The sequence below is a fragment of the Thalassophryne amazonica genome, chromosome 18, assembly GCF_902500255.1.
Source record: "Thalassophryne amazonica chromosome 18, fThaAma1.1, whole genome shotgun sequence".
In the NCBI taxonomy this organism is placed as follows: domain Eukaryota; kingdom Metazoa; phylum Chordata; class Actinopteri; order Batrachoidiformes; family Batrachoididae; genus Thalassophryne; species Thalassophryne amazonica.
Window position 1 is genome coordinate 13095100 of NC_047120.1, and position 25895 is coordinate 13120994.

At 39.5% G+C, this 25895-nt stretch overlaps 1 long non-coding RNA gene across 1 annotated transcript; it reads right to left on the reverse strand.

The window, feature by feature from the left end:
* Nucleotides 1–25141, reverse strand: LOC117530337. The gene is made up of 4 exons (XR_004566327.1): nucleotides 25131–25141; nucleotides 23467–23471; nucleotides 21719–21727; nucleotides 1–303 (listed from the first exon to the last, which is right to left on the reverse strand). It is a non-coding gene; the product is annotated as an uncharacterized LOC117530337 (long non-coding RNA).
* Between the last annotated feature and the right edge of the window lie 754 nt (nucleotides 25142–25895).

Consider the following 25895-nt stretch of genomic DNA (forward strand, 5'->3'; position numbering starts at 1 on the left):
AATTATCATGTGTGTGTTCAAGTTGCTCTTTTTTCCAAATGTTTTACCACATTCAGAACAGCCAAATGGTTTTTCTCCTGTATGAATTCTCATGTGTGTGTTCAGCTGGCTCTTTACTCCAAATCTTTGACCACATTCATAACAGCCAAAAGGTTTTTGTGCTGTATGCATTTTCATGTGTTTTTCCCAAGTACCTTTCTGTTTCTGTCTTTTACCCCAATCAGAACAGCTAAATGGTTTTATGCTTGCTTGCCTACCTTTGTGTTGCTCTGAGTTGTTTATGTGGCCAGATACTTTTCCATACTTAGAACAATTATACTGTTTCTCACCAATGTTGCAATTGCTTAAACTAACAATGTTTGTATTTTTTCCATAATTAAAATGTGACTGAAGTTCTCTGGTCTGTTTCCAGTCATAACTGTCATCAGTCTCACTTCCAGAACTGTCTGAACTCCTGCCACTGGTATGTGGTTGTAAATGACTGTTTGGACCAATGTTGCTGGCTGGTTGTGGTCCTCCATCGTCCTCTCCATCAGCTTCTGCTGTCAGTGTTCTGTGTACAGATGAGCTGCTGGCTACAGGCTCAGCCTCTGTGCTCTCATCACTTCGGCTTTGATGACGCTGTGATGACTCTGGTTTTTCATCTTTATTTTCACTCTTCACAGGGACGGCAGTGAAACCAAACTTGGTGAGATCTGCCTCCTCCAGCTGCTGAAGCTGCTCTCCCTGCTGACTTATCCACAGCTTCTCTTCTTCTTTAATGTCCTCCTGGTCAACACTCAGATTCCATTCCTGGTGTTCAGGAAGAAATTCCTCTTTCATCACCAACAACTGCTGCATGTCTGCAAAGAAACAATAAACGTTAGAACAACATACATTAAAATAAAGTATCAGAGTGGTGAGTTTGACCTGATGTCAGTAAGTTATTGGATTGATGGAACTGATAAAGTGGACATGGACATCAGGAGGATTTGTTTTACATTTCACACATTTTAATTTATGCCTTTGTCTTCCAGAATTGTTTTAATTTAGGGATTGTAGGGCTACCACGAATAGTCGACTCGTCACGACTACGTTGACTATTGAAACCGTTGACAACTAATTTAGTAGTCGACAAGTCGTTTATTTTATTTAAAAGACAGTTAGCAGCACAGCATCAAAGTGCTAATGATTGTAAATCTCTCTGTGCACATGTGCTCATAATCAGTGGTTTCTGATGCTTTTCATTCCTCTCTCGAAGCAAAGAAACTGGTGGATTTCCAAAAAATGTCTCACTCTGCAATTCTCTGCATTTCTCTGCGTGTGACGAAGATCAGAGCATAACAAATTCAACCCACACAGAAACAGAGCAAAACAAATCCGGTTCTGTCCGATAACAAAGCTTCTGAGCTTTTCTTTGAAAGCCATGGCTCAGATGTACAGAGGAGATGACACACTTCACCTCAAAACTCTAACCTTTTCATAGACTGTCAGATTTTGGAATTTAAAGTGTGGCACTGCTGTTTGTGTCACAGCTGCTGGGTCCTGCTGCGGACATGCCTGGTTTGATAACCTACATCCCTGGTTCTCAAGACCAGGCACCTAAGTGGCTCTACTCTACTCTTTTCTACTCTCCTATTTAGCTCTTCCTTTTTAGATATTTAGGTATACCTTTATATACTAGCATAGTTCCACCTTAGAATTTGAATATAATATATAAGATATACCCAGTGATGCCGGTAACGCGTTACTTAGTAACGCGTTACTCTAATCTGACCACTTTTTTTTAGTAACGAGTAATCTAACGCGTTAATCTTTCCAAATCAGTAATCAGATTAAAGTTACTTCTCCAAGTTACTGTGCGTTACTATTATTTTTGCATTGTGGGTCGACAGCAGCATTAAACTTGGTCCGTGGGAGGTCGTGGTTTGACTGAACTGCCCACTTTAAGCGAGCTGTGAGCTTTTCATCCACGGTTTTCTGCAACAGCTACGACTTGTCCTCACCTCTTAAAGCACAGTGACAACAGCACACCTGCACTGAGCTTTACAAAGACATTTTTTATGCTTTTTTTTCTCCGAGCCGCTCTGTATCTGCTGCTAAAAACAGCTGATACTCCGCAATGCGTCAACAACTAACACTATTTTCCACTCAAATGCACCTAAACTCTCTTTCTGAGGACCACATGATGTGAAAACTCAATAAAACTTTCTTACCTGTAAACCTGGTCATGTTTTCTGCATAAATAAATGTTATCCATTCTTTGTGCTCAAACGCCAAAGCAGGGGCGAATCCAGAGGGAATGGGGGCGTGGGGCAAGGATGTGCCCCCCTCACAACACCCCTAGATTAAAGATCCCGTTTTGAAGCCGTTTTTTACTACAACTACTAATACTACTTAAAATATTAATAATTTCAACAAGTAAAATGCTTAGAGAGAATTTAAATGTTAGAAAAATGTTAGAATTTAATAGTTACATTTATAAACAATGCAGGTTAGAAATTGCAAGTTTTACTGTTACAGTGGTGTCAACAGTTAAATATGAGGTCAAGAAAGAGGTCTTTATTTTACTTTTTATAAAACAAGTATTTATTTTCATTGAAGTCAAGAATGGGTGACTATAAAGTGAGTTTTGGCAAAACAAGTATCATTGTCATGTTGAGGTGGCAGAGGGTTGTTGTCGGCAGCTGGGAAAAGTAACTAAAAAAGTAACTAGTAATCTAACTTAGTTACTTTTCCAATTGAGTAATCAGTAAAGTAGCTAAGTTACTTTTTCAAGGAGTAATCAGTAATCAGTAATTGGATTACTTTTTAAAAGTAACTGTGGCAACACTGGATATACCTTACAAAATTTTCATGGACACGCCTGGACACGCAGATGTATGTCTTGTATTGGCAAAAACTCAGAATACACTATTTTCAGGAGATAATGGACTATCTAATGTGGCACTAATGGACCAGTGGACCGTTCCATGCCTGACAATCGCATCTGCGATCATACCCACATGACGTGTGCATGAAGGCTTCTTTTTGCTCTGGACTTATTTGGAAATCTTAACACTGGAGTGAGTAGAATGTTACTTTTTCTTCATCTTTTTCTTTGTGTTTTCAATGAAAGTTTTTTTTTCTTCTTTGAAAGAGTCTGTGGATGTGCTGTGTGTGCGTGTGTGTGTACAGCAGCTGTTTTAACCCCCAATTTAGATAGACTTCTGACTGAATTTAAACAATATATAATCATTATTAATGTTGTAGACTCTCTCAAATGTCAAAACTATCAGTCTCTATGAGGAACTTTTTAAAAGAGAATTAAAGTTGAATAATCCCTTAAAAAAACAGCTGACATGCAGGTCAATTGAGGAAAACCGTCCTTAAACCCAGAGAAAAGTCAACGGGCTACATAATGTCTTCGCAAATAAAAACGAACGTGACCAGCCGCTACAAGTCCCAAAAAACAAACTATTTTAAAAATCTGCCTTCACTTCCAGTGAAAAGAACCAATCGTGACAGCCAGTACAAGGCATTGATAAAGGGTAAATGGTTCTTTCCACTGGGACCGAGAGCAGAACTTGGTAATAGTTTTTGTGGCTTGTAGCGGCTATAGATATCTGGTCATTCATATTTGCCAACACATTATGTGTTCGCAAATTACGTATGAGCCGACTAGTCCACTAATTGCAAAAATAATCGTTGACTAGTCAACTATCAAAACAGTCGTTTGTGGCAGCCCTAATGGATTGCCACATGAAAGTAGGATACAGAATACTGCTGCTTGAGTTTTGATGAAAACCAGGTTTGATCATAGCAATGCTGGCTTCCCTTCACTGGCTCCATGTGACTCAAAGAGCAGATTTCAAGGTTTTGTCGCTGACATATAAAATGCTAAATGGTCATGAACCCAACTATCTTGTTGCACCAGTTATGGTTTGTGTGCAACGGTTAAAAAGAAGTCGGCAGGCTTCACAGCCTTTTCCTGCTAAGCTCATACCTTGTGAAAAAGGCTGCCTGTTGACATTTAAAAGGCAACTTTAAGAAGATTTAAAAAACATTTATTTTCTCTTGCATATCATTAGTTTTTATCTTCTCTTCATTATTTTTTCCTCATTGTACTTAATTCTTTTGTGGTTCTAATTAATTATTTTTGCTTTAGGACATGAGGATCTTTAAAGTTCACCTGGAGCTATGTTCAGCACCGTTGATTTTTTTCCCCCCATTGAAAATGCTTTATAAATTTATAATTATTTTTGATAATAATAATAATGGTTATATTATTATTATTATTACTATCATCAATATGTGATTATTATTATTACATCATGTTTGAACTGTATTCAAACAAGATGTGAAAATTCCTGCACCATGCACAAGGACACACCGATGTATTTCTTAGATTTTTCACAGTTGTATCGATAGCAACACTTAGCGTGCACTAAGCTGAGTTTCTAGCAAACTGTTATCAGGCTGTGTTCATCATTAATGGACGTGCACGCACACCAGGTTTTCTCACAGTAGAAAGCGGCTGCTGCTGTTTTTTCCGTGACTGTGTAGCGGCTGCACTCTGAATTGTGTTGTTATAACTCCGCCCATTCGCTCTTCTCACGATGCAAACTCACGATCTCCAGCATGGGAGTCGTACTCTCTAACCAGAAGGCTAAAATCCAGGGCTCTGGCCTTGTGACCAGAAAAAAATTTTTTTTGAGCTGTTGGGAGTGAGGTTTACTAACTACAGATACACAGTGACACCTGCTGGCCTCCGTTACAATTGCATCAAAGTTAACAGGTATCACTTAAAAATGAGTCATTATAATATCACACATCACAATTATGTAAACTTTGTAATTAATCTGCAGCTCCGTTGTTAAAGGCCCCTTCACACATAACACGAAGTTGGGTGAAAGAAGCATAAACCGCCCACAGTACAGCAGCACTAGATGGCAGTATAACAGCACAGACCCATTATTCCACTCTCTGGGGAGAACCCCAAGTTAAGTGTCATGTTTCCATTACCATAGGTGAGCTAATTGTCATGTTGCCGTTGCCATTACCATGAGCAGAACTGTAGTTTGTTTGAGGCCTTCCGCCACAGTCTGTGTTTGTGGGTCTGTAAAAATAGAAACGCTTGCGGCAAAATACAGAAAAGACAAAAAGCTGTGCATGCATATAACATGAATCACGGACAACCTGGGGCCATTTGCTGTTTGGTGTGCTTATATATTTTGGGTCACAGATGAACACCGCCAAATGGAAAGTTGATAGGACAAATTTTTTGGAAAAACTACAGATATTAGCTAACAACACTGAACAATGGATGTTGATAATGACATTCTTGACTCAGTAAATCATCTATATATTAAAAGCATGCGTGCGTACGTGTTTTTATTTAGTAAGTTCAACGAAACTCCATAATATAATGGTAAATACATTAAAAACACATACATGACACAAGAAAGTGAAAACACTTCCATTTAAAAAAAAAAATCAAATGACAAAATAGAAGTAATAATAAAATAAATTAATAATAATAATAATTTAAATTAATTTTTAAAATTAATTTTGTTGATACAGCATTAAATCACAACAAAACTGCCTCAAGGTGCTTCACACAAGTATGGTCTAACCTACCAGGTGACAGTGGTAAGAGGAAACTGATGATACTGAGGAAGAAACCTCAAGCAGACCAGACTGAAAGGGGTGACCTGCTGCTTAGGCCATTCTAACAATTACAAGGTTTTGCAAAGTTTTACAAAGCTGAAGAAACAGAAAACAGGAATTCCAACAACATAATAATATAGTGTTATATAGAAGTCCACGCAGGCATCAGCACCACAGGCAGGGGTCATCCGGCATTCCTCACGCAGTCAGTGGGCCTGTTCCTGTGACAGGTTCCCTTTCAAATGCAGACTGCAGCAGCTGCTTCAGGCCTTGTATCTCATGATCAATCTGGCCCTTTGTGGTAATAGTAATTCTACTAACAGTGTGTGTATATGATAACAATTTATAAATACATTAAGACAGTTATTTCCATAATTAACAAGAAATAAAAGAGAGTTTAAAGGTCTAAGGTTCTAAAAACATTCTGGACTCACACAGCCTTCCAACTCATTATAGAAACTTTGCATAATTTATTACCACACTTGAAAAATCTCATCCACTTATTTTATAAACACTACCCAATCCTATATATCAGGGGTGGCCAAGTTCCGTCCTCGCGAGCCACCTTCCTGACACTCTTGTCTCCCTGCTCCAACACACCTGAATCCAATGAAAAACTCATTAGCAGACTTTTTTTTGTGTTGGAGCAGGGAGACAAGAGTGTCAGGAAAACAAACTTGCAAGAAAACAAACAAAAAAACAAAAAAGTTCTGGCTCTCATGGAAGTTTAAAAAAAACCACATTTTTAAACTTTCAAAAACAAGAAACAAATTAAACTTAAAAAAAAAAAAAAATCAAGAAATTCCCAAATTTGCAAAAACATTCAAAACTTATTCTGAACTCATAATTATGAGATATTTTCTTATAATTATTAGATCTTTTCTCATAATAATGAGATCAGGGACGATTTTTTTTTATTCACTGATAAAACTCAAAACAAAGAATTTCAAAAAGTAAAAAAAAAAACAACCACATTTCAAAAACCTTTTTTCAATTTTCAAAAATCGCAAGTTTAAAAATATTAAAAAAAACCAAACTTTCAAAAATTTGCAAAAAGAAAATTTTTGCAAAAAAAAAAAAAAAAAAAAAAAAAAAATCAAAAAATTTGTACAAAAAAATTTAAATTAAGAAACAAAAATTCAGAGAATATCAAAAATTTGCAAAATAAAAAAAATTTACTTTTTTGCCAAGAATCAAAATAAAAATCTGAAAAATCCAAAATTGTACAAAATCAATAAACTGTGAATTTGTCCAAAAATTGAAGCTGCTGCAAAAAATTAAAAATTTGCGAACATCCAGAAATTATGAATTTTTTATTTTTACAATCAAAAATTTTAAGACCAACAAATATAATTTAAAAAATCACAAAGAATCAAACATTCTCTTTTGGTTTGTTGATTGTAGCAATCAAAAATTCACAAAAAAAATGTGATGTTTGCACATTTCTGATTTTTTGCCAAATTTTATTTATTTTTTATTTTTTTACATTAATTTCAGATTTTTTTTAGGACAAATGTTTTCAATTTTTTGTGCAGGTTTTTGATTTTCAGATTTTTTATTTTGAAAATTTTTGATTTTCTTTTTGAATTTTTCTTTACTTTTTTGCAATTTTTAGAATTTTTGCAAAATGTTCTTTTTTGCAATTATTTTTAAATCTGTTGATTTAAAAACATTTTTTTTATTTTGGGGGAAATCAAAAATTTTCAAAAATAAAAGCCAATTATAAAATATATAATAAATAATAATAAAAATTTGCCAAAAAATGTACGAAATCAAAAATTTGTAAAATGGCAAAACTATGAAAACAAAACAAAAATATTTGCCAAAAAAAAAAAAAAAAAATCAAAAAATTTGCAAACTTCAAAAATTTTCAAAATTAGCAAAAATACAAACAATTGCAACTATAACAGCAAAACTTTCACAATTTGCAAAATTAAAAAAATTTGACTTTGAAAATGATCAAAACCTGGTCAAAAAATATTCAGGAAAATTTTAAAACATTTTAAAAACTTATTTTAATCTAAACTTTTTAAACATTTACAAAAAAGGTGACGTGTACAGTTGGTTTCAATATTAACCACACAGACAATAACTTCACTGAAATATTTGGCACAGAAAAACAGAACATTCTGGCTCTCATGGAAGCTTAAATCATCTTTTTCATGTTTTTGGTGTTAGTTCAGAGTCTCCCCACTGTGGGGAAAACACACAAAGTGCCAGCAAGTTTCAGAACCTCTATTTCAAATATTTCTCCTTTTTTGAATTGCCCCTAGAAAACAGGCCAATCTGTTTTTGAGAGAAAACTTACGTCACTTTTTCACCAATAGCCCCCCCCCCCCCCCCCCCCCCCCCACACACACACACACCCACCCACACCCACCCCCTTTCACACACGCCCCTTCGAAATTAATTATTCATAAGGTTGTGCCCACCCATTCGTAACACTCGAAGAGGAGCAATGGTGAGCTACAGGTGTGCTTTCCAAGGCTGTTTTAGCGGACTATGATCTTCCCACGGAAAGCAATGTACATGATCACTGGCTTTTATTCATTTTTAACCGCATCCCCAGTACATACAACCGCCGACTATTTCTTTGCTCTGCGCATTTCACGGAGGACTGTTTCACAAACCTTGCACAATTTCGAGCTGGCTTCAGTCGGCATTTAATACTCAGTAGAGGGTCAGTTCCGAGTCTGCGACAAAATCAACCCCAGCAATCAGTACAGCCTGTAAGTATCACATTTTCTTTTGTTTTACATTTGTGTTGCGCCATATTCTTGTTGTAAGAATTGCACGTTAGAATGGCACATTAGCTCTGGTTTGTTCCTCTAAAGGGAATGAGCTAACCCCATAGCAGCTAGGGATGCGTATCGAGAACCGGTTCCTTTCGGGTATCGTTAAGAAATGACTCGATCCACCGACATCAATAAGCTTTGTGTTAAACGATTATGTTATCGGCCCTTCAGAGTGGCCGTTGTTTTGGGGGGTGTTTGTCAGGAAAGTGATCATTTCTGTATTGATTACAGACCCTGCAGCGGGTCTGTAAACAACTTTTCTGCAGCACGGCTTTGCTTTGAACCTTGAACCAATCGAAGCAGTGCTTCGCAGACTGAAGCATGCTTCGATTATTCTTTCTTTCGCTTAATTTTCTCCTGCTAAAACCGTAAAGAGCATACGTCTGTGAGTATTATTTACCTTTTCTATGTTAAACTGACCTGTTGTGTTCTTCTGAAACAGTTGATAGATGTATTTTATAACTTAAAAACGGGAGCGATGCTAACGCGTTAGCATGTCTATGGCATTTTCAATGTTAAAAGTTACCATTGCAGCTGTCATCACATTCGGGTGCATTTGTTTTCAAATTGTAATATTTCTTAAATTTATTTTTGTTTATATATTAATAATCTAATGATTATTATATACAATTTTAGAGAAAGAGGCAAAAAAAAACCTGAATAGAAACACAACAGAAAATATAAATGCAATGAAAATAAATAATGCTTTCTTTTCAGAGAGAGCAAGGGCAGCTAATCAAACGGCAACCGATCAGCACCAACACCTACTTGCATTTCATAATGAGGTTGCCAAATAAGCTCCGAAACAACGCCATTAAAGGCAAACGAGGCATTCTAAACCCAGCATAGTAACATAGCTGTTTCAGAGAGCCTTTTAGGAAGGTTCTGAGCCATTACAGACCCAAACAATTTTTGGGGGGCTACATATCACATCACAGAACAAAGATTAATGCCCCATTCAACCTCTTTCTATCACCTTTAAAAAAATCCAACATTTTTAAACTTTCAAAAAAAAAAAAGAAAAAAAAAAAGAAATTCCCAAATTTGCAAAAACATTCAAAACTGATCCTGATCTCATAATTATGAGATCTTTTGTTATAATTATTAGATCTTTTCTCATAATTACAAGATCAGGGATGAAGTTTTTATCCACTGAATGCAATATGCTTCCATACACAACTTTCAAAAAAAATTTCAAAACTCAAAAAGAATCCACGTTTCAAAACCTTCAAACAATTCAAATTTCCAAAAATGGTAATATATATATATATATATATATATATAAAATCCAAACATTTTTAAATTGCCAAACTTTAAAAATTTAGCAAAAAAAAAAAAAAAAAAATCAAAACTTGAAAATAAATAAATAAAAATTGAGAAAAATTCAAAAGAAAATAAAAAATTTGCAAAAATATAAAAAAATTGCAAAAATAACCACTGAAAAATAAAAAATTTGCTAAAAATAAATAAAAATTGAGAAAAATCCAAAAAGAAAATCAAAAATTGGAAAAATATTTTTTCTTGCCAAAAATGAAAATAAAAAATCTAAAAAAAAATCAAAAATTGCACAAAATCAACAAATTGTGAAATTTGCAAGAAAACTGAAGATCCAGCCCCCTACCAAAAAAAACAACAAATTGAAAATTTGTCAAAAAAAAAAAATGGCAAGCATCAAAATTTTCTTTGAATTTTTGATTTTTACAATCAAAAATTTCAAGACAAACAAAATAATGAAAAAATCTGAATCAAAATAAACCAAACCTCTATGTACCACAATACTCAAATCACTGCCACTAGAATCCTTTCAGTTACCTTTGGTCATTTATAAATTCAAAGTTCCTGCTGATCTTTAGTGCAGCAGATCAGTAAATTGATTGAGCATTTATGTGACTAAAGCATGAAATTTGGCATACATGTTCTAAATTAACTATTTAATTTCAGATGTGGCAATGTCCTGGAGCTGACCACTAATGACCTACAAGGCTCAATGAAGAATTACACAGGGGTCAAGATTTAAAAGTGTTCCAATTGCATTAAAAATCACATTATTTGTCTGATGATAATGATTCCAAAAAGGTATAGTTTAGACAATCGTTGCCTAAAAGTTATGGAGTTGTGAGGTAAAAACAGCGAAAAGGATCGCAAAGGTCAATTTCAGTTTATACAGGGGTCAAAAGATAAAGTTGTGCCAATTTTGGTAATAAGGTGACACAAATTGGCTGAGCTAAAAGAATTAATAAATGGAACAGTTTTGACTGTGCTGCATGTTTGGTCTCCAAAGTAAAGGTCAAACAAGGTTGTTGTCCATTGGCTTCCATGACACGTGACATATGTTACCCCGTAATATGATATCTAAGCATGACAGATGCTTAGTTATCATATTAAAAAACTATATCAACTCAACCAATAACTTGCATCATTTTTTACAAAAAATGGCGCAACTTTAACTTTTGACCCCTGTACAAACTGAAATGAACCTTTTGTCATCCTTTTTGCTGTTTTTAACATGATAACTCCACAACATTTAGTCATAGATAATCCAAACTATACCTTTTTTGAATCTTTATGATCAGACAAATAATATGATATACCTTTCAATATGATTGGAACATTTTTATATTTTGACCTGAAAGATTTTTCATTAATCCCTGTAGGTCATTAGAGATCAGCTCCAGGATGTCTCCACATCTGAAAATAAACATTAGTTAATTTAGAATATGTGTGCTAAATTTGGTGCTTTAGTCACAAAATGAATAATTTTATGGAAATTCTTGCTAAGCTGCACCACTACTTGACAAAGGAGTCGAAACACTGAGGGTGGTGATGTCACTTTCCTTTCCAGAGATTTTACAGAAATGTTACAAAAATCTTTCATCAAAATCCTCCTCATCCTGTTGTGAAGTACTCACAGAATCACTGGAGGAATACCCGATGAGGAAAATATTTGACCGTTACAACATGTCATAAAGTATCAGTAACACAAACAAAGCTGAGTGAACAAGCCTGTTCTGCAGAAGAGATCTGGAGGATTAAAAACAGCATCCAGCCCTTTACCTCTTTTGTTCTCTTCTTTTAAATGACTCATTTCTTCTTCCTGGTCTGTGATCATTCCTTCATCAGCAGGTGTTCCCTGCAGTTTCAACATGTCCCTCAGCTGCTGGACTTCAGACATGTTTGTAGAAAGACTTTAAAAGAAAAGAAAGAGAGTCAACAACCAAGAGGAGGAAAGACTAAAAACAGGCTGATTTAATCATCTGCTGCTGCTCTGCTGCCCAGGCCGACCAATCACAAGTGTGAGACAACACCGAAATGTCCCCGTGCTCGGACAGATGTCTTAAAGCAGGAGACACCAACCCTGATGTCAGAGATCACCCGGCGTGCTCATTTTCCTTACGTACCTTCTGCAACCAGCTGATGAGAGAGAGAGATGATGTTAATGTCCATAAAGTAAAACTAAGATGGTGTTAAAATAAAATTACGTGTTCTGAACTTACACGGTCAGTGATCAGGAAAAGAAAAGACAATGAAACACTGTCCCCATTTTGTGGCAAAGTATTGGGACAATGTCATTTACAATGGGACATTTGCTAAATTTTGTGGAAACAGATTTATAACAATTTCTAAACAAAATTTTATGATTAATTTTCATATGTTTAGTTGTCTTGATGGTCAAGTCTGCAGCCTTGATTGAATTTAATGTTCCTGGTTTGCTGAAAAATAGCACAAAACCTCAGTTCGGGCTGGGCCAAATGACAAAAAATATAATCACTATTTTTCCCCCTTTTAATCAAATTTGATCTTTACTATAACACTTAATTTGACTGAAGCCTGAAGAAACCAGGTCAGATTGAAAAAAATCAATGTTAGATTAAAATTATTTGTCATGTTGTAGAAAATACACTCTCAACGCATTTTGTAATTTAACAATCAATCAATCAATCAACTTGTTTCTTATATAGCGCCAAATCACAACAAACAAACAAACAGTTGTACCAACAATGACTTGGTACCAGTGTCAGAGATGAGGAAAAACACTCTGAAGCTCTGATCTTGTGCCAAACATCAGGGAGACTCCCCCCTGATATAGATCTGGCAGAGATAGATGTACATACAGTACAGTACATTGAACAGCACAGTAACATCCAGGAGCAGAAAAACAGCTGAAACTCACAGAAAAATCCTGCAGAAATAAAATGCAGCAGCCAATCACATCTACTGCTCACACCGAGCAACGACAAAGACAACTGATGATGTTGTGTATCCTAGCGGTGGGTGATGTAGCCTCAAAATTATCCATTAGACTCTATAACTCCTCCCTCTGACACTCATTAACATAACAGCTGTCCCCTCCCTGTCTCACTGTGTCTCATCAGTCCTCCTGTTTATGCTCCTCAAATGTACAATAATAACATGTCTGCAGCTGCTCACGTCCAAGAACTCTTCCACTCTCAGAATGTGCAATAAATCATTTGTATGTGTGATATTATCAGCACAATCAGGAGCCATAATTCACTCTCAGTGTTAAAGAGGTTTTTAAAGTCGACTTATCCAGCAAGATCTTCAATTTTATTTTCTTCTGATATGGTTATTTTTATTATAGAGCAGCGTGGGGGTTCGTGTGCTTGGAGTTCAGCAGTTTGGAGTCATGATGTTGATTCATGAGCTTCAGATTTTATGAATTGTGTGCATAGTTCCCTTTTTGCGTATATAAAAATCAATAGTATCGACTGATCGGCTTCATCAGTCCATCACCAAGCTGAACTGTCCTTAAATTTATCATGGTAAAGCACCGGCGTGAAGATAGACAGTAGTTCATTATTCAAACAGTAATTCATGATGAAGCAGTTCTGATTGTATTATGGGCAAAAAATGTTTTTAAAATGGAATAAATATGCCCTGTTGAATTCTACCTTTAAAAAATCCAAAATAAAACAATGATTTGGTTTTGATGCTTATAACAGTAATTTGGTTGTAATGCTTAAACCAAAAATACAACGACAGAATATGGAAAGTGTAAACAGACATATAATCATTTATTAGGCTTGTGCTTTTAAGTAAATCTGTCAACTCCTTACACCTCACTCTAGTCACAACTTTAGTTAAAAAAAAAGTGCTGCAAAAACAATTATGAAAAGAACTGACAGTTACACATCAAAAAACAACTAGAAATAAAAGAATGACAAAAACAATTTAAAAATAAAAAATAGTCAAGATGACAAGTGACTACTGTACAAATAATATTTGGGGCAAGGGCACTTGACATATCTGGGCAAGTGGCGCCAAAATGCACTTGCCCATGTAAAAGCTATTACTGCTCAAGTGTGGACAGTTATTCAGATTCTGGACAGTGATTCAAATTCCAGACAGTAGTTCGTCATATCATTAAATACAGTGAAATTGAGGGGTGGGAGGGGGTGAAATGGACGTTGGTGAGCATGGGGCAAGGGCACTCGACATATCTGGGCAGGTAGTGTCAAAATGTACTTGCCTATGTAAAAGCTATTACTACTAAGTGTGGACAGTTATTCAGCGCAGAAAATCTGAATTTTCGAAATATTATTTGTACAGTAGTCACTTGTCATCTTGACTATTTTTTTTTTTTATTTTTAAATTGTTTTTGTCATTCTTTTATTTCTCTTTTTTGATGTGTAACTGTCAGCTCTTTTCATAATTGTTTTTGCAGCACTTTTTTTCACTAAAGTTGTGACTAGAGTGAGGTGTAAGGAGTTGACAGATTTAATTTTTGGTTTAAGCATTACAACCAAATGTTACAGGCTTAGCCTGTCACTTTAAGAGGTTGGCCTTGTGGGTAATGTATGCATAAATCCGTGTTGCATTATGGGAAATGAAGTGCTCTTAAGCGCCTCCTCCGTTAAGCAGTATGTGTGTGTGTGTGTGGGGTCGGCTTTTCTTTTGATCTGTGTGTTATGAGTGGACCAGAGCGGCAGGTGTTTTTTCGGCGTCGGCGATGCATGTGCATGTCCAGCTTGCAGGGGTCAGTTTTACGAGTGTTTACTTGCCTCGAAAAGTTACAGCTATTTATCAGACTGAAGCTGTGATAAAGTCCAAGTTCAAGTGAGAAGCTGCATCGTGCATGCAAGTCTGTCGGCCCCGTCACATCAGGGTTAACCGGACCGATAAGCCAGTTACCAGCTGCAACGAGCCACGGATTAAGCATATAAACCAGAGGTCTCTCTACCATGGTTCAGAACCAGAGTCTGGAAGAAGGTAACACTGGGGGCTCGTTCCGGGATGAATTCTGCATGACACGGGAGTCTCTAACGGAAAAAAAAAAAAGACGGGTGTTGCAGCATCGACAAAATAAAAATGGCGACACCCGGAGACAGTGTCCCCGCAGAGAACAAGGGACATATGAAAGGACTGTATTCAAACGCTGGCACTAACCCATTCCTCACGATGGAGACTATTAATGTTAAAAGAGACTTTATTAATGAAACCGCTCGTGACAGATACAGCAGTAGCCCCTTTGTGGCTAGCATGGAGCTAGTGTTAGCCGCACGTGAAATGGGAAGCCACACATCCACGCCGCCCCACGCAGCAGCGTGGCAGCTCACCCCTCCACCATCAACACACACCAACCCCTTTATAGCACTAACGGAGAAGAAAAAGGGAGTGTGTGATGAGTTCATGGTCCTTCCTCAGCTCCCGTGTGGTGGCGCCCGACATGTAACCTCCACCCCAGCTTTAGCTGCATTTTGTGGGATGGAGGAAAACCTGATTCAAGCGCCTGCCTGTACTGCTGGTGGCCAGTTTATTATCCCTTCCACTCCAATGAACTGTAACTGTTGCACAAGCACACGATCCACTCCCACACAAATCAAGTGCACTGAACAGTCTATGGCACGTTATGCCATGTATTCTCCAGCATGCTCAGGTCAGTCATGAGGGTTCAACTCACAGTGACCAGCACCATGCAGCCCACAGTGCAGCGGCCCTACAAAACAGAGAATATGACCTGTGTGAATATGTTAAACAGAGCTTGAGGCTAGCTTGCTCTGCACCACACTGCTGTTTTTCACATACAGTGCCGAATGACAATATGGACAGTAGTGATGATGAACATTTTGGACATAAAGAGAGAATCCCCACTCTGCGACCAGGCCACTTCGACAGGTCCGGTTCGTAGAAAGACTTTCTCCACCAGTTTGAGAGCTGTGCAAGAGCTAACCACTGGACAGAGAAAACAAAGACTGTTCAGCTTAAATTCAGCTTGACTGGGGCAGCTGGTGCCATCATCCACAAAAACCCCAAGTCTGCTTACTGGGGTTACCAGCAGAAAGTGGAGGAGATTGGAGCTGCTTATGGTCCATGCTCAGGACACGCTGCAGCCATTGGTATTGAACCGAGACAGTGGGTCAGGAGACTGGGCGAAGCTTTGCATGCACTCAGAGACGATATATGAAAAGGTCTCCATCGTGTATGCTGATCGCACTGAGATGGAACAGGACTGCATCAGTGTAGAGATGTTTATCAACGCTTTAGCAGATGCTGAGCTGGTCCAAAAGCTGCTGGAGGAACAGCCCCGCACACTGGCGAGAGCTTACGGCATTGCACACCTCATTGTATGAGACCACCAGGAGAGCTGCTAGAACAGTCACACAACCCATGCAGCCAAGAAGGCACAGTTTGGCAGTGCAGGGAGCCCAAGCAGCTACTGTACATGAAACTGCCAGTGCACCCGTGTGTGAACAGCCAGTGGAGACAGCCAGTTTCCACCAGCAGCAGCAATCCCAGAAAAGCAAATATAAAAAAATAAATCTTGGTCAAGTTATCTGCCACAACTGCTGGGGTGTAGGACATTTAAAGAGAAACTGCCCTTCCTCTCGAAGACCCCCACTGAGTACTTCAAGTAGCGGCATACCCTCAGTCCCTGACATGAGCATGGTGATGGTCTGTACCAAAAGTCAGGAAGATGAGATGTGTGTGCAGATTATGATGCATGGACTAGAAATCTGTGCTCTGCTGGACTCCAGGGCAGGAATGTCCTGACCATTTAAATTCACTCTCCCCTGAGCTCAGACCCCCGATACAAAACTCTATCGCACAGGTTCTGCAGGGCATCGGTCCTGAGGGTTTGGCTGTCTTAGGGGAAGTTACCCTCCCTGTCCACGTGGGATGCAGTCACCCAAGGGAACTTTATTATGGCTGACACTGCCCAGAGTACTGAAGTTATTCTGGGGCACCCGTTACTGCAACAGGCTCATGCTTGTTTGGACTATGGCCGCAAAGAAATAGCCCTGTTTGGTGAAAAGGTGTCGCAGTTTTGATGTCAGTCAACAAGCCAGGGCACATCTTGTTTGAGTGGCACACACTACAGTGTTGGAGTCAGGATGTGAGTATGTCCTGCCTGGCACCTTCCGCTCTGCTGCCGGTAGAGCCATGATGGTGAGCCCGGTGAAGGGCTTCATTGAAAAGCACCAGGTTTTAGTGGCTCATGCTGTTGTGCAGCCGCAGCGAACCACACGCATACCGATCAGTCTTCAGCCCTTGTGCCACACCAGTCACCTTAAGAAGAGGAGCCATGGCTGGGGTCCTTCAGCCAGCAGGTGTTGAGGGATGGGGAGGCTTGTGCCCCAAAGATCCCAGGAAAGCACGATTCTGTTGGCACAAATTTCACCTCTGTACCTAGCCACCTACAGGCACTGCATGCTTAGAGTTGCTCCAGCCTGTCAGTGGATGCTTGCTATCAACTGGCTCACCTGCTGTCATCCTACAGTGATGTCTTCTCCACAGGCCCCACTGATCTTGGCCGCACCAACATCGTGCAACATGACATTGTTACCACCCCAGGGCCACCAGTAAGACAACCACCATGCCGGATGGCAAAAGACAAGCAGGCCACAGCAGACCAGCAGGTGCAGCAAAGCCTGGAGTCTGGGGTAGTTCAGCCCAGCAACAACAGCTGGGCTGCACCAATTGTCATGGTGAAAAAGAAAGACCAGAGCCCCTGACTATGTGTCGATTACAGGCCTTTAAACGAATGCACTATTAAAGACGCTTATCCGCTACCACACATCCAGGACACCCTGGATACACTGTCCACCACCAACTACTTCAGCATGTTGGACTTGACATCAGGGTACTGGCAGGTAGAGATGACTCCCAGGGCTCGCAAAACTGCTGCATTTTGCACACACAAGGGGCTGTTTGAGTGGAATGTGATGCCCTTTGGACTTTGCAATGCACCAGCCACATTCTAAAGATTAAGGAGATATGCTTGGTGTACCTTGATGACATCATCGTTCTGGGGTGAGACAGCACTCAAATGCAAGTGAAGGAGTGGCCCACACCTCAAAATGTCTCAGATGTGTGGCAGTTTGTTGGCCTGGCTTCTTATTACCGCCGGTTTGTTGAAAATTTTGCCACCATTGCCAGGGGATGTGTGAACTCCTTGGAATTGAAAAGACTCGTACTACTCCGTTTCATTGTGCTACAGAAAACAATGACTTTCGCCCTGTAGCCTTGACCCCAATTATTGCAAAATTTTTGAAAGATTAGTTTTGTCACTGCTTAAAACAGAAGTACAGCCCATGTTAGATGCATGTCAGTTTGCTTATAAGCATGAGCGTAGCACTGAGGATGCCATTCTATGCATGTTGCACCTTGTTTCTAAGCATCTGGAAGGCACAAAAACATATGTTTGCACTTTATTTATTGATTTTAGCTCAGCTTTTAATACTGTGCAACTCCACCTACTTTTTAGGAAATTGAAGGACATGAATGTTAATGTAATTCTTATAAAATGGTTTTATTCTTTTTTAACTAACCGCACACAGCAAGTGAAGCTTAATCAGGCATTATCAGATATCAAACACTGTAATACAGGAGTTCCACAAGGCTGTGTGCTTTCACCAGTACTTTTTACAATTTATACTAATGACTGCAGGAAAGTACACCGCAATAATTTTATTTTAAATTTGCAGATGACACAGCAATCGTGAGCCTCTTGCATAAGGACATGGACCCTTTTGTCTACTACAATGAGATTGACACCTTTATTAAGTGGTGTGACAAAAGCCATCTGATTTTAAATGTGTCAAAAACACAAGAGATGTTTTTTGACCCAAGGCAAGACGACTGAGGCTTTATGGTGTTAGCAATCAGATTATGCTAATTTTTTACAAAGCTATCTTAGAGAGCCTAATTAGATATGGAATCACTGCCTGGTTTGGTAACCTTACAGTTCAACTCAAAAATAGGTTGTCTAATATGCACAACACAGCAATGAAAATAATTGGTATGAAAAACTATGAGACCACTGAGAAGCTGTATAACCAGTCAGTTATGACACAGGCAACAAAAATCTACTCAGACTCCACTCACCCACTGTCCTCAGAGTATGAACTTCTCCCTTCAGGAAGAAGACTTCGTATACCAAAGTGTAAAACAAATCATCTCAAATTATCATTTGTTCCAGTTTCTATCAAACTGCTAAACAATGCAAGTAACTAGTGCAATAGAACAACGTGCAATAAACTTCAGCACTTTAGCATCTGGCACTTTTCTCAGCACTTTAAATAGTTGAATGTCTCTGTGTTGTCATTGTAATGTATTTCCTGATTTTATTCTAAGATTTTAATTCTGTGTTTTATGTGATTTGTGTCCTTTTGTAAATTGTTCTCTGCCCTCTGAAGCGATAATGTAGTGCAACGCCTAAGACAAATTTCCCTAATGGCACAATAAAGTTGACCTTGACCTTGATCCCCAGTCTGATGGGCAGGTAGAGCGTTTTAATGCCACTCTACAGAAAATACTTGCCACCATGTCAGAGATATGTCACTGGGACTGGGATGTAATGATCCCATATGCAGTCATGGCCTATCGTGCGACCAAGCACAGCTCCACAGGCCTGACCTCAAACATGATGCTTTTTGGGTGGGAGATCATGGAGCCTGTTGATCTAGTTGCAGGCCCTCCGCCAGATGACAGCAGCATCAGTACTGCCCTCCAATATGTCCTGCAGCTCAAAGAATGGTTGGAGCTCACCCACCAGATGGCAAAGGAAGGCCTGGGGAAAGCCGTTGAGCATGCAAAGCGACAGTACGACAAAAACATCTGTCAACGGCAGTATGAATTTGGCACTGCAGTATGGCACCTGATCAAAGGCACCAAGAGACTGAAAAACAAAGTGCGGAAGTTCCTGCCTGCCTACGGGAGCCCCTACTTTGTTGTGGCCCTGCTGGACGACTTAGTCTACTGTATTCAGAAGAGTCCAAGGTCCAATGCCAAAGTTGTTCATCATGACAAGCTAAAGCCTTACCACTCCAGGACTCTGCTGGACAACAGCTGGGTCTTCCATGTCCCGGGCATGCCGCCCCCTTCATTTGATGCAGACACGTCAGACGCAGACATAGGTCCCTTCAACCTCTGGGATGATCCAACTGAGCCGGAGGATTCTGTGGTGGATGCTCTCAGTGGTTCCAGTTCTTGGCCGCCAGCTTCACCAAGCAACAGCTGGCCTCACGACCACTCTGTTCAGCCTCGCGTGGACCAGCCTCACAACCCACCTGCTGCCGGGGGCCCTATCGGTGGTTCCCTTCTGAACTCTGTTCCTTCTTCGAGACCTCGGAGGGTATGTAGAGCACCAGACTGGTTGGGCGACTGGGTGAGTCACTAAGTAAAAAAAAAAGGGGGGGTCCATAAAATGTTCTAATGTTGTGAATCTTTGGGGAGTTCAAATGTTTATGAAGGTTTAACCTGAAGTATTTAGAAGCTAAAGGCTTGTTTTGGTTATTATTTTGTTTTTTTTAGTGTTGAAGCTAAATTTTGAGTAATGTCGACACTGAGGAGCTGTATGTTGCTGTTTTCACCTCTTGTGCATAAGTAACTGCTTGATGGAAGAGAAAGAATTTGGTTTGGGCTTTTCCCATTTAAGACTGGGATGCTGGCTAACTATTTCATTTTTGGGGGGGGGGGACACCCTAAATGCATAGAATAACCCCACCACGACATAAAATTAACTGTTGCTTGCCATATTGTCCTCTTGGAATGTGTGCACTTGTTGAGCTATGGACATTGTCACACAGTTGTAAGACTGCAGGATGGGCAGCTTGCTGTTATGAACATTTTGTGGACATTCTCCATTTACCACAAGGTGCCTTCCCCAAAGACTCATCCATTTGAGGGCTGTCAGCAGGGGCAAGGGTCATAATGGGGATTGTTTTGGTATATAATGTTCTATATTTCTTTTTCAGTATCATAAGCATGCTGGAGTGATGTTAAGGGCTTCCTCATCATCCAGAGTGGGGGTAGTGTTATAGGTTTAGCCTGTCACTTTAAGAGGTTGGCTGCATCATACATGCAACTCTGTCGGCCTCCCCACATCAGGGTTAACAGGACCGATAAGCCAGTTACCAGCTGCAACGACCCACGGATTAAGCATATAAACCAGAGGTCTCTCTACCACGGTTCAAAACCAGTCTGGAAGAAGGTAACACAAATTACTGTTTTAAGCATCAAAACCAAATGATTGTTTTATTTTGGATTTGTTAAAGGTAGAATTCAACAGGGCACGTTTATTTCCATTTTAAAAACATTTTTTGCCCATAATACAACCAGAACTGCTTCATTGCGAATTACTGTATGAATAATGAACTATTATGTACTGTCTAATTTCCCGCCAGTTCATAAAGCACAGTTTGTCTTATTTATTTTGGCTGATATTTGGTTTTCAGTCTATAATAAGAACTCCAACACAAACTAACAGCTATCATTTGGATGTGGTGGAGTTGGTCTAAAATAAAGTTTAGTGGACAAACCTGCTCTGGATCAGCGAAGTTCAGGCTTGAAAACAGCATCCAGTATGTTGACTAGTTTCTTCTCTTCTTTAAATCCACTCGTTTCTTCTTGCTGCTCTGCGATGTTTTTTGTTTCTACCAACTCAAATATCGTGACATTAGCAGCAGTTAGCCGCTGTTTCAACAACCTTCTCAGCTTTTCCACCTTTTCGCGCTAACTTCGCCTTTTCTTCTTCTTCTTCCGGTTTACTGTCGACCTTTGTGCTTCTGGAGCTCTTCAAAAACATATTCGAGGATCACAGAGTGAAGTTTGATCTGTTCACAGAAGAGTTTCCAGCGTCTCCAGCTAACTAGCTTTAGCCTCGAACGACAACAGAAACAGTTCTTCTTCGTTGGCTCGTTATGACGGTGAACTTATCGTTGCATTACCGCCACCTACTGGAGTGGAGTATGGACAGAGACTTGCAGAGACGAGACAAAAAGAAAAAAAAAAAACAATATTCTCTCCATCAACCCTGCAGTTTAAAGATGTTGAACTGTTGAGTTCTTGAATGTGCTCTTCACACTGCTGTCATTGTCAGAGTGCAGCAGATAATTCATTATTCATAATTCATAATAATAATTCATAATTCAGATAACATTCTCAAGGACAATACACACCCCAGCTTTCACCTCTTCAACCTGTTACCCTCTGGCAGGTGCTACAGGTCCATACAGGCCAGGACAAACAGACTCAGAGACAGTTTCTTCCCCAAAACCATCACCATGTTGAACAATAATCTGCACTAAAAACGGACTATATTAGGTACTGAGCCGCACCATATCTATCTCATTTGTAGCACAGGACTTTTGCACATTTTTCAATTGTTACATTGTTTACATTGCCTATAGTTGTCATACAGTTTTACATTTCCTTTTGCACTCTCTCAATTGCTACACTGTTTGCACTGTCCATATGTTACACAATTTTATATTTCAGCAAAGGACTTTGCGTGTTTCTTTATGTTATATTGTTGTTTATTTATGTTATATTGTCTGGTATTGCACTGCTTGCACATTTTAAGGAGCAGCCCCCCTAATCTCGTTGTACTATGCAGACTGTGTTTGCTGTGTATAATGACAATAAAGGCTTTCTATTCTATTCTATTCTATTCTATTCTATTCTATTCTATTCTATTTGTATAATCAATAAATGACTGTGATTTTGCTCCTGTGAGCAGTTTTCCTGCCAGTCAAACAAACTGAAGGCTGTGTTTGAGTTTGTTCCTCCATTATGTTCAGACACAGTATTCCAGTCCATTTATGATGCAACATCAACAGGTTATGCACCAGGAAGGAGTTTGGAAGCTGATGGAACTGATTATGTTTCGATGGAGATGAGAAAATCTATCAGTTATGGGAAACTAAGTTTCTCACACAACTGCATCGGCTTAATCAAACGAGAACCAACTGAACTGATTCAAGTGTTGGATGATAAAAGTCTGTCACTTGTGATGAGAGATGCAGCGGACGACGGCAGGAAGGTGCTTCAGATTCTCAGAGACCATGATGCTGGTAAGGTGAAGCCACGTGTGATCAGCCTGAAGCTTACATCCCTTCAAAAAGCTGTTCATGAGAGCGTCACAGATTATATTATTCATGCAGAGACTGTTATCACCACACTGAGGAAGGAAGAAGAGACTTTGAGTGATGTTTATTTAAGAATTTTGACTCAAGTTTCAAGCCGCAAAAGCACATATTGGAGCTGCTGATGGACAGAGGACCAGCGAGTTTGTGTTGAAGAGGGGTGCAGCCAAAGTTCACTTGATTGACAGCAGAGGTCGTGTGGTGGACACGACACTGATGGAGGTGTTGTACGTCCCATCGTTCCCCTGAGACGTCTTCTCCATCAAGACGGCAGTTGTCATCTTGAAAGAGGGACAGAAGGAGCTCGTCCATAAGGACGGTCTGACATTTGACATTCAGGTGTCTGATCGACTGAACTATTTAAACACCGTTCAGCCTCCAGATGAAAGTGATGCTGATCAATGTCATGGATGTTACCATCTTCAAACATGGCACCAAATATTAGATCACAGTAACAATGAGGACGTGTTAAAGTTGGAACGTGTCACAGAGGGGATGAAAATTAAAGGTTAAACTGATGAGGCTGATCTTAAATGTGAAGTGTGAGTCCAGAGCAGGAACAGAGAACCAGATGAAAGAGCAAATGTCTCATTTGGACATCAAGATTTGTCAGGACCTACAGAGCCAACAGCAAAGGATGGATTCAGTTCCACATTAACATTCACTGATCACTATTTGGGAGCTAAGTTTGTGTGTTTTTTGAAAGCTGAAAGTGACAAAGTTAAAACTACAGAGAAGTTCATTGCTGATGGAGCATCTTATGGAAAAATCAAGTGCATCAGATCAGATAACAGCACATTGTTTACATCTCCAGAGTTTCAGTCACTGCTTTGTCTAAACACCATTCAGCATGAGACCTCAGCTCCTTGTTGTCCCCATCAAAATGGGACAGAGAAGAAGTCTGACCTCTCAAGGATGAGAACATTTGGGTCGGTGTGTTGTGTCCACAAACACAAGAAAAAACTGTACTCACAATGTGAAAAAGGGGTTTTGTGAGTTATGACAAAAACACCTCTTCATATCTTGTCTTTTATTCAGACACAGGTTGGTGAAGTTCATCACCAAATGTGTCAATGAGTGTCGGACTCAGACAGATCTGGACATGAGAGAAAAGATTCTGTACAAGGAGACGACTGAAAGCCACCAACCAAAAACTGACATCATCAAACCAATCAGACAGGAGCCTAAAGCAGAGATTAGTGACACGGATACAACTACAGGGGAGGGTGAGAGTCCACACAATCCATGTTATCCAAGAAGGGAGAGGAGAAGTTATATCTGATATACACCGAACTCTGAAGGAGGCATGAAGTCATCAAATTCAGATTTGTGGGTCAGAACTATGAAGGAGGAAATCAGTTCTCTGACAGTGAGTTCAAAGACTTCATCCTGATACCTGATATCAGTCAGGGTGCTGTTATTTAGTCTGTAGATGTCTGTGTGTCCTTCCAGGGAGATGCCTCCACAGACCATCACTGACCCACCAAACCGGTCGTGCTGAGTGATGTTGCAGGCAGCATAACGTTCTCCACGGCTTCTCCAGACTCTTTCACGTCTGTCACATTTGCTCAGGTTGAACCTGCTCTCATCTGTGAAAAGCACAGTGGTGGACCAACCAGTTCAGGTGTTCTATGGTAAATGTCAGTCGAGCTCCACGGTGCCGGTCAGTGAGCACAGGGTCCACTACAGGACGTCAGGCCCTCAGGCCCCCTCAAGAAGTCTGTTTCTGATTGTTTGGTCAGAGACATTCACACCAGTGGCCTGCTGGAGGTCATTTTGTAGGACTCTGACAGTGATCATCCTGTTCCTCCTGCACCAAGGAGCAGATCCCGGTTCTGGTGATGGGTTAAGGACTTTCTGGGGCTCTGTCCAGCTGTCCTACAGTAACTGTCTGTCTCCTGGAATCTCCTCTGTGCTCTTGAAACTGTGCTGGGAGAAACAGCAAACCTTCTGGCAATATCATGTATTGATGTATCATCCTGGAGGAGGTGAACTACTTGTGCAACCTCTGTAGGGTCCAGGTACTGCACCATGGTACCAGTGGTGACACTGACCCGAACCAAATGCTAGTGGAAAAATCACTCAGAAAATGAGGGGAAAATGTCAGCTCCACCTGTAAAACCATTCCTGTTTTAATTAATAAGAAAATGGTTGTTTTGCCACTGAGTTATCATCATCAAGGAAAATTATATATGTATAAGAGAAAATTGTGTTTTAGTTCACTATTGTGTCTACCCGAGGGCAGTGAATCATGATTTCCTTTAAATTTATTATTATTATTATTATTATTATTTTGTGGATGGTAATAGTCTGATAATTTTACATTACATATTTTAATATCTGTTCTAGTTTCTGCATATTCTGATTGAAATTCATGAAAATTCAGTAAGGTATATCTAAATATCTAAAAAGGAAGAGTAAAATAGAAGAGTAGAAAAGAGCAGAGTAGAGCCACTGAGGTGCCTGGTCTTGAGAACCAGGGATGGTGTATGACATTGTAGTAGAGCATTATGTCCACTTGAAAACAAAAGCTCCTCCAATTCTTTTATTATTTGTATGAATGTAATTACAGCATCCCAACAAGGTTGTTGGGATGCTGTTTTAAAGCCTGAGAAGCCCCTGTCTTTTTCTTGAATTAAAAATTCCCCCCAAATTTTAATGGGTTCTAAATATGATGCAGTTTATATATATTAAACTTCAGACTATCTTTTATGTACTGAAGATTGCAGGTACTCTAGCTTTAAAGAGGCCCTAACACAAACTCCAATTTTAGCCTACGCAGACTACACAAAGCCCTTCAGTTTGTACACTGACGTGAGCCATAATGGACTTGGCGCAGTATTGGCACAAATGCAGGATGGCAAAGAACGTGTCATTGCATACGCTAGCTGTAGTTTACACCCCGCTGAGAAAAATGACTCCAATTACAGTTCATTTAAACTGGAGTTACTGGCACTAAAGTGGGCCATTACTGAAAAGTTCAAAGACTATTTAACAGGTGCCAAATTCACTGTGTATACGTACAATAACCCCGTGGCCCACTTACAGACTGCTAAACTTGGGGCTGTAGAGCAGAGGTGGGTTGCCC